General features: G+C 52.2%; 1 long non-coding RNA gene across 1 annotated transcript; it reads right to left on the bottom strand.

The window, feature by feature from the left end:
• Window positions 1–5,942: 5,942 nt before the first annotated feature.
• On the bottom strand, window positions 5,943–9,775 carry LOC135307260 (uncharacterized). Its single transcript, XR_010367968.1, has 5 exons — window positions 9,645–9,775; window positions 7,833–7,904; window positions 7,644–7,745; window positions 7,096–7,203; window positions 5,943–6,014 (listed from the first exon to the last, which is right to left on the bottom strand). It is a non-coding gene; the product is annotated as an uncharacterized LOC135307260 (long non-coding RNA).
• Between the last annotated feature and the right edge of the window lie 3,604 nt (window positions 9,776–13,379).

Genomic DNA, 13,379 nt, shown 5'->3' with positions numbered 1-13,379 from the left:
CTTCGGAGTCTCCTTTTCTCCAGGGTAAACACCCCCAGCTCTCTCAGTCATTCCTCACCAGGGCTTGTGCTCCCAGCCCCTCACCATCCTCCTTGCCCCCTCTGGATGTGCTCGAGTGACTCAATGTCCTTCCCAAACTGATGGCCCAGAACTGGACACAGCACTCGAGGTGCGGCCTCACCAGTGCCAAGTACAGGGACAGAATGACCTCCCTGCTCCTGCTGGCCACACTGTTCCTGACACAGGCCAGGAGCCATTGGCCTCCTTGGCCACCAGGCCACACTGCTGGCTCATGTTCAGCTGGCTGTGACCAGTGCCCCCAGCTCCCTTTCTGCCTGGCCACTGTCCAGCCACACTATCCCCAGACTAGAACACTGCAGGTGCTTCTTGTGGCCAAAGTGCAGCACTGGGCACTTGCACCTACTGAGCTTCATCCCACTGGACTCTGCCCATCGCTCCAAGCATTCCAGGTCTCCCTGCAGAGCCCTCCTACCTTCCAACAGATCAACACACTCTCCCAGCTTAGTGTTGTCTGCAGATTTGCTAATGAAAGACTCAATCCCCTCATCCATGTTGTCAATAAAAGCATTGACCAGAGCTGGCCCCAGCACAGAGCCCGCAGGGACACCACTGATGACTGGATGCCAGCTGGGTGCAGCACCGTTCACCAGCCCTCTCTGGGCCAGCCATCCAGCCAGTTCTGAGTCCAGCAAAGAGTGTTCCTCTCCCGGCCCTGGGCTGCAGCTTTTCCAGGAGCGTGCTGTGGAAGACAGTGCAAAGGCCTTTCTGCAGTCCAAATAGACACATCCACAGCCTTTCCTGCATCCACCAGACAGGTCACTTGCTCATGAAAGGAGATCAGGTTGGTCGGACACGACCTACCCCTCCTAAACCCCTGCTGGCTGGGTCTGCTACCCTGGCCATCCTGTAAGTGCTGTGTGATGGCACTCAGTATAAACTGTTCCATCACCTTACTGGGTACTGAGGTCAGACTGACTGGCCTATGATTACCAGGATCCTCCTTCCCACCCTTGTTGTACGTGGGTGTCACATTGGGCAGCTTCCAGTCATCTGGAACTTCACCAGTGAGCCAGGACTGCTGATAAATGATGGAGAGCGGCTTCAGCAGCTCATCTGCCAGCTCCCTCATCACCCTGGGGTGGATCCCATCTGGCCCCATAGATTTAGGAACATCCAAGCAGCTCAGCAGTTCTCTGGCTGCCTCCTCTTGGCTAACAGGGGGCCCATTCTGCTCCCTGACACCATCTACCAGCCCAGCAGGACACTTGTCCTGAGGACAAGTCGTCTTCCTACTAAAGACTGAGGCAAAGAAGGTGTTCAGCGCCTCTGCCTTGTCCTCATCTGCACTTCCTAAGTTCCCTCCCACATCAAACAAAGAACAAAGGTTGGTCTTACCCTTCCTTTTATCGGTGATATATTTGTAAATACATTTTTTTATTATCCCTTACAGAAGTCGCCATTTAAATTTCAAACTGAGCTTTGGCCTCCCTAATTTTTTTTTTTCCTACGTGCTCTAGCAGCTCCTTTAAAAACTTCCTGAGAGACTTGACCCTCCTTCCAAAGATGACACATCCTCTTTTTATTCCTAAATTCCTCCAAAGCCTCCTTGCCCATCCAGGCTGGGCGTTTGCCTCATTGACTCATCTTTCGGCACCCAGGGACAGACTGTTCCTGTGCCCTCAAGATCTCTGGTTTGAAGCATGCCCACCTTTCCTGGACTCCTTGGTTTTTAAGGGCTGCTTGCCAAGGAACTCTCTGAAGAAGTCTCCTAAACAGGCCAAAGTCTGCCCTCTGAAAGTCATGTGTAAAAGTCTTATTGATGTTCCTCCTGTTTTCACAAAATACCAAGAATTCTTGATACATTGGTGTTCCCCTGTCTGAGACATAACATACAACAGACCACTCGTGTTTCCTCAGAAAAACAGCCTTGTTTATTGTCTGGAGTGTTCTTTTATAGCCCATTCAAATCTCCTGGGCCGAGACAGCTCATTGGTCTATCTGTGTGCCCCCAGACTCTGAACCAAGACAATGTCTGCATCCTAGGAGAGTTCCCACTGCATGTGAGCTTCTGTCAGTCAGACACAGAGGCTAGTTCATGGAGCTGAGCTGGACTGCTTATTAGAACTTGATTAATGCTGACTACAGATCAGCTTGCAATGCAACAAATTCTATCATTTCATGATCACTGTGCCCCAAGAGGCCTCCAGCCACCACATGTCCCCCCAGCCCACCTCTATCTGCAAACAGCAGATCTAACATAGTCCCTCCCCTGCTGGGCTCACCCACCTGCTGCAACCAACACTTGTCCTCCACACTCTCTACAAATTTCCTGGGCTGCTTTTTCTTCTGTTGTATTAAGTTCCCAGCAGATGTCTGGCAAGTTGAAGTCACCTACAAGAACAAGGGCTGATGATCCTGAAACATCCTGTAGCTGTTTGTAGAATGAGTTGTCCACCACTTCTTCCTGGTTGGGTGGATGATAACAGACTCCCAGTAGGATGTCAGCCTTGTTGGCCTTCCCCCTAATGCTCACCCATAGGCATTCCACTTCATCATCATTAGTTTCAATATCCATGGTGTCCAAAGCCTCTCTAATATAAAAAAAAGCCACGTCTCCACCTCTTCTCCCTTTCCTGTCTCTCCTGAAGAGCTTGTAGCCATCCAGTGTAGTGCTCCAGCCATGTGAGGCATCCCACCACATTTCTGTGATGGCAATGACATCACAGCTCTGCTGCTGGACCATGGCCTCCAGCTCTTGCTGTTTGTTACCCATGCTGTGTGCACTGCTATCCATGCACCTCAGCTGGGCTGCTGATTTCATCCCTAACTCAGGCTTACCACCCTTGGGCCTGCTTCCAGACAGCCCAGCTGCATCCCGTTCCCTCTTCAAACCTAGTTTAAAGCCCTCTCAACAAGTTCTGCAAGCTCATCAGCTAAAAACCTTCTGCCCTGAACAGAGAGATGGAGCCCATCTGGTTCCAGCAGGCCAGGTGCCATAAAAGCTGCGCCATGATCAAAGAATCCAAAATTCTGCCAGGGACTCCAGACCTTGAGCAACTTGTTGGTGATATGAGCTCTCCTATTGCTTTCACCATTTTTCTCAGCCACCAGAAGGACTGAGGAAAAGACTACCTGTGTCCCTGTTCTATGAACCACTTGTCCCTGTGGCCTGAAGTCCCTTTCAATGGTCCTGACACTCCTCTTCTCAATCTCATCACTGCCAGCCTGGAGTTTCAACAGTGAATAATAATCAGAGGACTGAATCAGCCCAGGAAGTCCCTCAGGAATATCCTGTACCTGGGCCCCAGGGAGGCAGCAGAGCTCTCTGTGGGGTGGGTCCGGTTGACATGGGGCCCTCTGTTCCCCTCAGAAGGGAATCACCCACCACGATTACCATTCTTTCCTTTTTGATGTTAGAGATGGCAATCCATGTTACAGATTAATCATAATTGGGAGGCTCTCTGGGCAGATAATTTTCTTCTTAATCATTTGGCTAACTCTCTAGATCCAGGGGCTCATACCTATTCTGAAGTGGCCCCTGGCTAGGGGATGGGGGTCGGGAGGAATTTTTATCATAACCTTCCCGTTCAGGGACCATTTCCACTCCCCTTCATCTACAGGTGTCCTTCTCTTGCCTGACAGTGTGCGGCATAGGAGTCCTGTGACTCTTGCTGCGCCTCCCGTAAGGATGGAAGGGCTGAACTCCACCAATCTATTTCCCTTTCACTTTCCCAGATACTCATTAGTCTTTAAACTTCCTCCCTAAGCTCGGCCACCAGTGAAAGAGATCATTCACCTGTTCACACTGCAGGCAGCTTTTCTCCTCACTGCCCCCTGAAACCACTGCTAAGCTCAAACACTCTGCATAGGAATGGGTCAGGACAGACACATCTTTTGGAGGGTTCCATCTAGTTCCATGCACTTGTACTAACTACAGTTTTCGATTGCGTAAAAACCACTACTGCCAGAAACCCCAAAACCACAGAAACACTGCAAACAACACACAGTAAACCTTCCTAAGAAGAAAACCTGCAACCCTGCCTGCTTGCCCTGCCTGTGCACACTGCCTCGTGAATTGTCCCTCAGAGACATGCCATGGCCCTGTTTGCCCACTCCTGTTTGCCACAAACCCTAGAGGCCTCTTTTAATCCGCCCGCAAACCATGGAGGGAGGAAGCTGCACCCCATCCCTGCGTAACTCACAGGCTCTTGATGGCTTCCCTCTTTTCCCGGGCATGCGAATGGAGGAGGTCCAGGCCCAGATGGTCCCAGGCAAGGAAATGTCCCTCAGCCCAGGGACGCTCAGCATGGGCTGCCCCATCCTCCCCGGGGACCCGCCACTGGTCACAGCAGCCCCTGCCTGGCTCCTGCCTGCCCACCCCGTGGCCATCCACAGCTGCCCCTGGGCACGGAGCTCAGCCAGTGCTGGTGCTGGGTGGGCTTTGCTGCTGCTACCACCCGCACACTGGGGTGACAGCTCCATCTCTTTAGTGCAAGAGAAGAGCTGGGCCAAGCCCTGCCCACCTTCAGTAGGGGCCAGAGAGCAGGGCCAGTGCCTTCAGGGGGAGAGGACCTTGTCTGGCTGGAGGCAGCATCTGCACAGCAACAAGCTGTTAAAGCAGCTGGCACAGGGACATTGGGCATGGGCATGGAGATGTGCGATGCAATTAGAGGTCCAGTTCTCCCTTAGGTGTTTGGCAGGACATATGAAGGGGGAAAGATACAACTGTGAAAGAGGCTATGGCAAGTGACACAGTGAACAGAGGCTCTGCTATACCTATCATGCACTGCTTGTGCCCGTCCTGCAAGCAGAAAATCATTGGGATTCATCAAAGTGGAATCAGGGCATGTGTTCCTGTCTTGCTGTGAACCTCTACGAGATCTGTGGGAAGCGTGAGCCCGTGCTGTGCTGCACTGCTGAGCTGGCAGCACGGTGGATACGGGCAGGACGTTCTCTGTTTCCCCCAGAGCTGGGGCCTGCAGGCACCTTGCCAGCCCTTGGCACAGGCTGTGCCAGCCAACAAAGCCCAGCAGGCCGGGAGGAGAGCCCGGGGGCAGCGCAGCTGCTTGGGCAGTGGCTGCTGCCAGGGACACGGGCCAAAGCCATCCCTGAGCAGCCACTGCCAGCCCTGGCCCTCCCTGCCCCGTGACAGCTCCCCCAGCCCCAGGGGACAGGCTCAGGCCCTGTCAGGACCCAGCGCAGCCCCTGCCCAGTCGGGAGCCAGGGCTGGCTCTGGCCCTGGGCTGGTGGCTGGGCTCCCGCTCGGGGCTGCTCCTGTGCCTCGGGCCTCTGGGCACTCAGGGCCAGCTCTGCAGCAGCTGCAGCGCCAGGGACGTTGCTGCACCAGTCCCGTTTCCCCAGGGCTCTGAACCAGCTCCAGAGGCCTGGAAGCCGAGGCGCCTCCAGCTTTGGCTGCTGCCGGGCCGGGCAAGGGCAGGCCCTGGGGGAAGAGCTGCTGCCACACAGCCCCGGCCAGGGCTGAGCCCGGCACAGCAATTACCTGCTGTGCCTGTGCCCGTGTCTGGCATCGCCTTCCTTCCTGCAGCAGGGGCTGTCCATGGGAAAATGCTTCCTCCAGGATGTGCCTCCTTCTGCACAGATGTTTGGTCCATCACTTCAGACAGGAAAAAGACAGTTGGATTAGATGGAAGAGTTCCTGATTTGGGCGCTGGCATCTTCAGGATGTCATGCGCATTAAACATGGGGATAGGTTTCAGAAAATATCTTGGCTTTCAGGGCAGGGTCAGGGCTCCCCTCTTTCCAAAGAGCTGCCATGCCTGAGCCACAGGAGCAGGGAGGGGATGGCGCAGGGCGAGGGCACACACGTGCATAGTTCCGTGCTGGCACCTGCAGCAATGCCCCCCTGGCCCAGCTTTGGGCTCTGAGCTGGCAGCTCTTCCAGGGGAAAGGCCTTGACCTACCCTCAGCATCTCCCAGAGGCTCAGTCCTGGACGTGGTTTGGGAAGCTGCTCCACCTTCACCAGCAGGTTCAGCTGCAAAGAAAGGCAGGACAGAAGAGCTCCTGTGGCACTGCAGGAGATCCTCAGGCTGCCCACAAGGCTCAGCCCCAGGGCACAGCCCTGGGCCCGGCCCCTTCCCTCTCTGCTCTTCTCTGTGGCTGCACAGAGCACATGGAAGGACATATGGGCATTGCACACAGGAGGAAGACTGACAACTAAATGCTCCTTCCTCCCACTGACAGCGATCCTGTGGGAGCCCTCAGGGCTCCAGAAGGGAGCAGAGCAAATTATCCATATTCCATCAACCTTCAGATGATCTTAAGTGAAAGGTCAAATGTATGAGCTCTTGACACCTGCTCACTGCGTATTCTCTCAGGAAAGGTACATTGAGCAGTTGCCTCCAGGATTTCCCATGAGCCTCAAGCCATAATCCAGCAGGTTTCCCAGATTAATCCATGTCTTGATCCCAACCTAGAAGTTTGCAAGGATCAGAACCATTTCCATGATGTGCTGGGATCCCCTTCTACCTCAGGGAACTGGGCACTGCATGTAGGTCAGGTAAGGCCATGGGAGCCAGATGTGAATGGACAAGGCCAAAGCTGCTCAGGGGCCTGGGGAGCTCTGGGCAGGCTCCTGGTCAATCCCTATCCTCTTTGCAGGCCCTGTGCAACATCCCTGGAGAGGTGCCTGGAGCAGCCCAGGGCCCGTGGGGATTCTCTGTCGCACAAGGAAAATGCTCCTTGAATCCCTGAGGAGAACTGCAGCAGGCAGTGCTGCAAGTATCCCTCGCAAACTCCCTCCTGCCTGTCCTCCCAGCCGCCCTTCCTCCATCTGCTGGGACAGCTCCCACAGCCCAAGGGGACCTAGCCAGGCCCACTAAGAACACGCTGGAGCCTTGCTCTGCCCCTCTGTCCTTTCCTCACCATGGGCAAACCTTGCAGTCACTCCCAGGTTTCGGGACGTCTCCCACACAGGGACCCCAGCAGGACTGCTCAGTACCTGAGTGCCCTGAGCCTGCTCGGGATAATTCCCCTGGGCTGTGCCCTCACTTCCATGCAGCAGAGACAGCAGCTCAAGTCTCAGCATGGCTCAGGCCCAGATGCACAGCAATTACCTCCTGTGACTGTGCCTGGCATCGCCTCCAGTCCTACAGCAGATGCTGGCATGGAACCACTGCTTCCTTCAGGAAACACCGCCTTCTGCCCAGCCTCTCCATCCACTTCTGCAGAAGGGAAGAGGGACGGCTGGATCAGGTGGGGCTGTTCCCCATTGGGGAGGTGGCATCTTCAGCAGCCAGTACTTGTGAAAGTCATGGTTAAGGATCAGGAATCCACACAATTTTCTGGGTAGGCCAGGGTCCACTTTCATGATAACACCCGCCCTTAGTGATCATCCTGGAGACTATGAAATTTCAGGGGATCTCAGACCAGTGGTGCAGTTTGGGCTGCCTGTCAGCTGATGCCAAATGCCTTCCTGCAGGGGCTGGGCAGAAGCTGCAGCCAGGTCAGGCTGGGAAACAGCCCTGCAGGGCGTGAAAGCAGCAGCGGGGCAGCGAGGCTGCCATGGATCCCTTCCCGCTGTGTCGGGCACGGCGTGTCCAGATGTGCAGCCAAAGCCCCCGGCTGCTGAGTCCCAGGGGAAGCATGAGGGAAATGCACCCACCTTGTCCTCCCTGCAGCAATTCTTTCAGCATTTGCCTCATGTTTTTGGATGGCTCATGGTGTTTCTGGTGTCCTGTAGATTTGTTCTTTCCCCTCGTAGGACCTTAGAGCAACAGAGTTCCATTTCCCAGGAACGGATCCCACAAAAGCAGGGCTCAGCCTGTGGGGTCATCAGGGACACACTACTCACCTCTGCCATGGGAGCTGGGCTTTTGTGTAGGAATCAGCAAAGCAGCTGGACAAGTCCTCCCTGCAGACACACCTGGAACACAACAGCCACAGAAGCTTCTGTCACCTGATTCCTGCCAGGTTCACAACAATTATTCCTTGGTGGCACACTGAGAACATACCTGACGGTGGCTCAGATAGGACCAACACTTTATGCAGCCAAGCTAATGGAGAAGCCTTCCCAGACACCTCATCTAGAAGGGAGCAGAGATCAGACCCATTTCCATGGTGTGCTGGAGTCCCCTTCTGCCTCAGGGAACTGGGCACTGCAAGGGGCTCAGGTAAGTTTGTGGGAGTCGGACGTGAATGGATAAAGCCAAAGCTGCACAGCAGCCTGGGGAGCTCTGGGCTGGCTCCTGGTCACACTCCAGACTCTTTTCAGGCCCTGTGAAACATCCTTGGATGTAGGAATGTAGGAGAGTGCCCCCTAATTACAGAGTGGCAAAGCTAACCTTTATCCCCCAAAAAAGGAAAGAATCCCAGAAGTTTCTCCCAACGATCAGGTGACAAGCCACCTCAAAGGACCCCAGAGGCTTCAGTAAAAACTCTGGGTCACCTAACTGGATAGAAGCCAAAAAGTCCCGCCTGACCCATCAGGTAGAAAAGGGGAGGACAAAAGAACCAAAGGGCTTTTGTGAAGGTGTTTCTACCAGTGGCAGATTGCTGTACCTGGATCGGATTTTTCTGTTTGTTATTTTGCCTTTTATTAAACCTTTTTTGTTTCTAACACTGTAGCAGAAGCCATCCTGCTCATTATTTGCCTCCAAAGGTAATAGCTGAGCTATCCTTGGGTGTGCTGGGTTCCCTTTTGAAGGTTTATAACACCCGGCCTGAGAAAAAAGAACCCAGCACGTGGCGCCCGGACAGTATTTCTCCTATTGAGGAAGATGGTCTAGGGATTTTTTGATTACCTCCATCAAAATAGGACATTTTTACTTGATATTTGCGTGTTTTGGGGGAGCAGGCCTGCACCTGAGTTTTTTGTCGCTTTAAAATAGAAAACTCAGAAGAAGGGATTTGAGATTGAGAGGGAATCTCGAATCAAAGCCTCATACTGGTGAAGAGGAGGCTGTAATCAGAGACGGGACTGGAGCAGCACCGCAGCCTCAGAGGACTCTGCCGCTCAGCTCAGCTGATTTGTCACTGTTGTGACCCAGGACCTGGGAAGAATTTCATACCAAGAAGCACAACTGGAAAACTCTGGTGAGTGCCACCATGGGAAATCGGTTGTCTTTAGCTGAGCAGGATTTTTTTTTCATATTTCATTTATAAGTTAGAAATTCAAGATATTCAGTTTGACAACAAACAGTTTAAAAAGCTTGTAAAATGGGTCTTAACAGAGTTCCCAAACTCAGACATATCTCAGAAACTCGATCCAGAATTCCGGGATTCGGTTGGACTGAAATTATATAACATGGAAAAGAATAAGAAGTCCAACTTAAAGCTGCGTCCAATATTCAGGACGGTGTTAAAATTTGTAACAATGGAAAGTGCAAAGCAAGCAAAGAATGCACACAAGCAAGCAAAGATCAGGGACAGGGCAGAATGCAGGCAGCAACAGCAGGACCAGGAGGAGAGGAGAAAGAGGAGTTCTGAGGGGACCCAGAAGCCTTCCCTTTTCCCAGTCGAGAACCAGAAACCCCGGAGGAGCGGCCGGGAGGTGGCCAGGCCAGCCGCCCTCCCCCTTCCCCACCCCCGTCCTGGGAGAGAGGGGAGCAGACCAGCCCTGGCCAGGCTCCTCTGCAAACCACCTCTTTCACAATCCCTGCCATACCTAAGTCCTCTGTATTCCCTCTGAAAAGCTCCCTTTGGTGCTCAAAATCGGTGAATTTTGGCAGTACAATGGAAAAAAGCCGAGCCGATTGTGTCCACTCTGAGAACAGAGGAGCTCATGGCAGACGCCATGATGGCCCCGGCCCAGCCCCGCCCTTCGTGGGCGTGGCTCGCCCTCCTCCCCGGGCTCCCAGCAGTCCCTGGGTGGCTCCTCCCTGAGCTCCTGCCCATCAGAGCAGGGACACGCCCCTTTTGTGGGCGGAGCCAGGGCAGTGTCCCCGCCCCTGCTCTCCGCCCACAGCCCGGGAGGGCACGCCCCCTCCCCGCCGAGCGTGGGAACCGGATGTGATGCCCGGAAGTCACCCTGTCCAAGATGGCGGCGCCCATGTCAGACACCTTGCCGGAACAAAAAATAAATTATTCTTATGCTCCAAATTGTAATTCCAAATAATCTAAGGAAGAGTTTAACACACGAGGAGTCACAGATACCTGGCAGAGGATAAGAAAGGATGCAGTTCAGGAAGGAGAGTGGGAAATTGCATCGAAGTTAAAAGTTTTTCCTGTGAGGTGCACAGCAGGTCCTGCACCGAGAGGGACCTGGCAGCAGATCAGTTTTGCTGAGTTAAAAGAGATTTGCAAAGCCTCTCGTTTGTATGGTAGCGATTCTGCATATTTCAGAAGTCTTTTACAAGCCACCTTTACAGCAAATGTATTTACTCCACACAATTTAAAGCAGCTTTGCACATCCCTGCTGTCCCCAAGAGAATTTTCTCTGTGGGAACTGGCATGGAAACGTTTGTTAAATGACCTTTTAGGAGGTTATGCAGGAACTCCAGCCACTGCAAATTTGACTATAGATCAGCTCAGGTGGAGGAGCTCATACAGATCCTCAAACACAAGCCCGAACTCTCAATAAACAAGTATTACAGGATATCAAAGAAGCAGCAAAAACAGCTTTGTTACAGGTTCCTGATGGCAACAAACCAGAACTAGATTTCACAGAAATAAAACACAGAATAGATGAGCCTTATATTAAGTTTTTGGACCGTTTGAAAATGGCATTGGAAAAGCAGATTCCAATAGACGGAGCCAGACAAGAGTTATTAAAATGGCTCACAATTTCTAATGCAAACCCGAGCTGCAAAAAAGTGTTAGGTGCATTGCCACAGGGTCCTGAGCCCAGCCTGACCCAGCTCGTGGATGCTTGGACTGCCTGGGCACCCCTGAGCCTGCAGCAGCCATGCAGGCAGAGGTGCTGGCCAGTGCCATCACAGCAGCTCAGGAAAACACCCCAAAGCAGCAGGAAAAAGCAGCAGCAATGCAAACACAAGCCCTAGCAGAGGCTCTAAGAGCATTCAGAGGTGCAATTGAAAACCAGCAGACTCCAAGGGACACGTGCCATTCGTGTGGCCAGAGAGGTCATTTCAAAGGGGATGTCCTGGGGCCCGCAGAAGGCCACTGCCCAGAAACAGTGGATGCAGAGGTTTCTGTCACGTGCTAACAGCTGTCACCCAGCACAGGGCTGTCCGTGCCATCTGCCGGGAAACGTGCAGCCCGGCACGGGGCAGTGGCTGCCATGACACAAGAACCCTGCACCAGGGGCAGAGAGCACCACAGGCCACCACGGTCAGAGCTGCAGCACGTCTGTGCAGGACTGCCGACCACAATGTCCCCAGGTGCCAGACTGGAGCTGTCCCCAGCCCAGCCAGTGGTGCTGACCAATGCCATTGCTCACACAGCGCCCACAGGACAGCTGGGGCCTGAACCACAACCACGTCAGTTCCTCATCGTGGGAGTGAGCAGATCCCATGCAGAAGGTTTTTATGTCATTCCAGCTGTGCTGTCTGTCACCTGTTCACAGGAAATTACAGTCTTAGCTTTGTGTCCAGACCCTCCATGCTTTTTACCCAAAGGACTGACCACAGCACAAGCTTTCCTCCTACCAGAGTCCCAGAACAGCACAGCTGCCATGGCCTGGACCAGGCTCATCAGCCGCGGGCGGCCTCAGCTCACCTGTGTGCTGCAGCCCCTCGGGCAGCCATCACCCTCAGTGGCCTGACAGATCCCGGAGCAGACGGCACTCTGACACCGGAATGGCCACAGGACTGGGCCACGGTGCCTGCACTGGATCAGCTGGCAGCTATTGGTGGTCACTGTGAGAGCTTTCGAAGCTCCCACTCAGGCACATTTGAGGGGCCTGCAGGTCGTGTTGCCACCACAAGACCATTCATTGTAGGAGCTGATATTGTTCTTTGGGGCCGGGGCATTTTGTCGCAATGGGGTGTGAGGTTAGAAACTGGATTTTAACAAAAGCTGTTGATGGACATAACACTTTAAAACTGACATGGACATCTAATACATCCATCTGGGTCAGCCAGTGGCCCTTACCCGAAGAGAAACTTGCTGCTTTAGAGCAGTTGGTACAGGAACAGTTAAACAAAGGTCACTTAACTCCAACTACTAGTCCCTGGAACACCCCAGTTTATGTAATCAAAAAGCCAAACAGTGGGAAGTGGAGGTTGTTGCAGGATCTCAGAAAAGTTAATGAAGTGATTCAAGAAATGGGTTCTTTACAACCAGGTTTACCCTCTCCTGTTATGATTCCAAAAGATTGGAAGTTAAGTGTTATTGATTTCAAAGACTGTTTTTTCAATATTCCCTTGCATCCAGATGATGCACCAAGATTTGCATTTTCCATCCCATCCATAAATCAGCAAGCACCCTTGAAAAGATATCATTGGCTTTCTCTACCAGAAGGAATGAGAAATTCCCCGAGTATATGCCAGTGGTATGTTGCAAAAATACTTTCCTCAGTTCGTGCACAATATCCAAATTCTCTCATATTACATTACAGGGATGATATCTTAGTAGCAGCAAAGGACCAAGCATCAATGCAAGAGACAACAGATCAGGTCATCTCAGCAGTGGAGAAAGCAGGACTCGCTGTAGCAAAGGAAAAAATACAGACACTTCCTCCCTGGAAATATTTAGGATAGAGGATGACAGAACAAACGGTAACCCCGCAGCCACTCCAGCTGAGGACAAATCCAAAGACATGGAATGAAGTGCAGCAGCTCGTGGGGACTCTGAACTGGCTTCGTCCACTACTAGGCCTTTCAAATCAGGACTTGGCTCCTCTGGCAGATTTGTTGAGAGGAGACACAGCTTTAAACTCACCGCGAGAATTCAACAAAGAAGCTCAAAATGCTTTAAGACAAAGTGATGAGAGCCATCCAGTCACGTCAGGCTCATCGGTATAATCCTAACCTGTCTTTTTTGTTTGCAGTTCTAGGAGAGAGTCCATAGCTTCATGGTTTGATATTCCAGGGGGATCTAGAGAAGAAGGACCATCTGATAATCTTAGAGTGGGTTTTCCTGTCTCGTCAATTGGGTAAAACTATAACAACTTGCCCTGAAATTATTTCACAATTGATTATCAAGGCTAGATCTCGAATGCTTTCACTTGCAGGAAAAGATTTTGCAGAAATCTTTCTGCCTGTCACATCCATCTATTTAGAATGGTTAATTCAAAATTCAGAAGTCATGCAATTTGCTTTGGAAAATTTTGCAGGAAAAATTTCAGTCAATTGTCCCAAACATGAGCTATTAAGTTCATCTTTAAAATTAATTCATAAGCCTTTAAGAAATAATGCACCCCTCGAGGCAATCACATTTTTTACAGACGGTTCTGGGAAGTCTAAAAGGTCTGTGATTGCTTGGCAAAATTCAGAGACAA

Source organism: Passer domesticus, chromosome 9 (assembly GCF_036417665.1).
Source record: "Passer domesticus isolate bPasDom1 chromosome 9, bPasDom1.hap1, whole genome shotgun sequence".
Classification (NCBI taxonomy): Eukaryota; Metazoa; Chordata; class Aves; order Passeriformes; family Passeridae; genus Passer; species Passer domesticus.
This window is presented reverse-complemented; position numbering and strand designations above follow the sequence as displayed.